Source organism: Anomalospiza imberbis, chromosome 19, assembly GCF_031753505.1.
Source record: "Anomalospiza imberbis isolate Cuckoo-Finch-1a 21T00152 chromosome 19, ASM3175350v1, whole genome shotgun sequence".
In the NCBI taxonomy this organism is placed as follows: Eukaryota; Metazoa; Chordata; class Aves; order Passeriformes; family Viduidae; genus Anomalospiza; species Anomalospiza imberbis.
In genome coordinates, this window is record NC_089699.1 from 1,444,858 (window position 1) to 1,447,985 (window position 3,128).

The 3,128-nt window shown below is 58.4% G+C and overlaps 1 long non-coding RNA gene across 1 annotated transcript; it reads right to left on the minus strand.

The window, feature by feature from the left end:
• Window positions 1–1,639: 1,639 nt before the first annotated feature.
• On the minus strand, window positions 1,640–2,586 carry LOC137485303 (uncharacterized). The gene is made up of 2 exons (XR_011005259.1): window positions 2,194–2,586; window positions 1,640–1,938 (listed from the first exon to the last, which is right to left on the minus strand). It is a non-coding gene; the product is annotated as an uncharacterized lncRNA (long non-coding RNA).
• Window positions 2,587–3,128: the final 542 nt, after the last annotated feature.

Genomic DNA, 3,128 nt, shown 5'->3' on the forward strand with positions numbered 1-3,128 from the left:
GACTGGATGATCCCTATAGGGCTGGATGACCCCTGTGATGATCCCTGTGGGGCTGGATGATCCCTATAGGGCTGGATGACCCCTGTGATGGTCCCTGTGGGGCTGGATTATCCCTATAGGGCTGGATATCCCCGGTGACAGTCCCTGTGGAGCTGGATGTCCCCTGTGATGGTCCCTGTGGGAGTGGATGATCCCTGTGACGGTCCCATGGGGCTGGATGTCCCCTGTGACGGTCCCGTGGGGCTGGATGATCCCTATAGGGCTGGATGTCCCCGGTGACAGTCCCTGTGGGGCTGGATGATCCCTATAGGGCTGGATGTCCCCGGTGACAGTCCCTGTGGGGCTGGATGATCCCTATAGGGCTGGATGTCCCCTGTGACGGTCCCTGTGGGAGTGGATGATCCCTGTGACGGTCCCATGGGGCTGGATGTCCCCTGTGACGGTCCCATGGGGCTGGATGTCCCCTGTGACGGTCCCTGTGGGGCTGGATGTCCCCTGTGACGGTCCCGTGGGGCTGGATGATCCCTATAGGGCTGGATGTCCCCTGTGATGGTCCCTGTGGGGCTGGATGATCCCTATAGGGCTGGATGTCCCCTGTGATGGTCCCGTGGGGCTGGATGACCCCTGATCCCTCCCAGCTATTCCCTGCTGCCGGTGGTCCCTGGCAGCCCGGCGGTGACTCAGGGCGCAGGAGCGGCTCTCGGGGATGCCAGGAACGAGCGGGCTCTGCCGGGCGGCCCGTGCCGTGCCGGGGGCTGGGAAGGCGCAGGCGGCTGCGGTTTGCAGGGCAGGGCGGGGACAGCAACCCCAAGCGAGGCTTTGCACGCAAAGGAACAATAATCCCATTATGAGCCCCGGGGCGAGCGCGGCTGGAGCCGCTCGCGGTGCGAGATGCGCGCCCGGGGTGGATCGCGGCACCTGAGTCACTGCCTGGAAAGGGATGGATTTCACCTCCCGCCCCTCCCTCGGCACGGCAACAATCCGGACCTGCAGACAGAATAAATGACTCCTATTCTTCGTGCGCGGCTTTGTTGGGCTTGGCAGGCGCGCCGCAATTAAAGCCGAGCGCTCGTGCTCGCCTCCCGGGGCTCCCCTGCCCCCTCCCAGCCCTCCTGGTGCCCCAAGCCCAGCCTGGAGGTTCCTCCTTCCAGTCCCAGCCTGGGCCTGGGGAGTGGAGGGAACACGGGGAATTTCGGCTCAGGGTGTCCTTTTCCCAGGGCAGATGTTGTGTCGGGGGTTCTTGAGTTTGGAGAGGAGATTTTGGAGAATCCTGGAATGGGTTGGGTTGGGAGGGACCTTAAATCCCATCTGGTGCCACCATCCCATGGGCAGGGACACCTTCCACTGTCCCAGGGTGCTCCAAGCCCCAGTGTCCAGCCTGGCCTTGGACACTTCCAGGGATCCAGCGGCAGCCACAGCTGCTCTGGGAATTCCATCCCAGCCAGGAATTCCCAGTTCCCATCCATCCCTGCCCTCTGGCAGTTTAAAGCCATTCCCTGTGTTCTGTCCCTCCATGCCTTGTCCCCAGTCCCTCTCCAGCCCTCCTGGAGCCCTTTTAGGCCCTGGAAGGGGCTCTGAGGTCTCTCCAGACCCTTCTCTTTTCCAGGTGGAACAATCCCAAGTTTTAATTTAGTTGCAGTTATTTTTCAGGTATTTACTGGCTCTCTCTCAGTAGGTTTGTTTAGTCTTGCATGGTCAACCAGCCCTTGAACAGCTCTGTGCTTGTGTCCGTGCTGGATTCCTGGGATTGCAGCTCATGGATGAGCTCCTGCTTCCCTTTCTCCTGGTTGTTTTACCTAAAATCCTTCATTTTCACCGTGCCACCTCAGGGGGATGTTCTCCATGTGCTTCCTTAGGAGTTGTGTGAGGTGGGAAAGGTGAAATCCCATTGGTCCCAGAAGGATTCCAACTCCACTTCTTCAACCCACAGGGTTCTTCCTAATGGGAGAAGAGGGAAAATCCCCCCCCCACCCCACCGTGGGATCTGCAGCTGGCCCAGCTCCCATTTTAGTGCCTCATTTCTTGTTTTGAGGCTTTTACAGCATGCAGGGTTTGTGTGAGAACAGGGGGAAAACATTCCTGGTACAGCCTTGTTGAGATTTCTGGGAAGTGTTTTTTGTGCCTCATAATCCTACCAGGGGGATCTCCAGAGCAGGAAATGGAGCCTGAAGGTTTATTTTAATATAATCTTACAAAATGCTGATGATAACTGAAAAGCTTTTGTGTCCAGGGCTGGTTCCTGAGGGGAAATTGTTTCAACCTCTGGCTGGTGCCTCTCGTGTTCCTACAGGAACAAGGAAAACGTTCCTGACCAGAGCTCCCAGCTCATCTCACACGATCCCTCTGCTGTGCCTGGAGCAGAAACAAACCCAGCTGGAAACGGGGTGAGGGGAAGAGAACCCTGGATCTGCTCTCCTTTGGCTGCAGAATAATTTCCCTGCCATAAAATCGCCAGCGGGAGCCAAGGGAAGATGAGGTCATAGGGAAAAACACGGGTTGGGAAACAATGGAGGGAGGTGCTGGTAACGGCTGGGGTGGGGATGTCCCACAGCCCCGGGCATCCCGGGGACCCCCAGCTCCTCCAGGGAACCCCAACCTCCATCAGAACTCCCTTTTCTTCCAGGATCCCAGCTTCACTGGGACTCCCAGTTCACCCAGGACCTTCACTTCCACCAGGATCCCAACTCCACTGGAACTCCCACCTCCTCCAAGATCCCCTCTCCTCCAGGATCCAACCTCCTCCAGGACCCCCAGCTTCTCCAGGATCCCAACTCCTCTGGGATATCAGCCTGTGCTGGGCACCCCATCTCCTCCAGGACCCCAATCCCATTGAACTCTCCAATCTCCTCCGGGACCCCAATCCCACTGAATTCCCCCATCTCCTCCATGACACCAATCCCATTGGAACCCCCCATCTCCCTCAGGACCTCAGTCCCATTGAATTGCCCCCCATCGTGCCATTCCCAATCCCATGGAACCCCCCATCCTGCCATTCCCAATCTGCAGCGCTGCTCCCCCCAGCTCTGTGCAGGACACACCATCAGCATTCCCAACCCTTCCTTCCCCTTTCTTTCCCAAGGCTTAGACTCCAGTGGAGGCTGGAGCATCCCAGTTCCTCCCACCCTGAT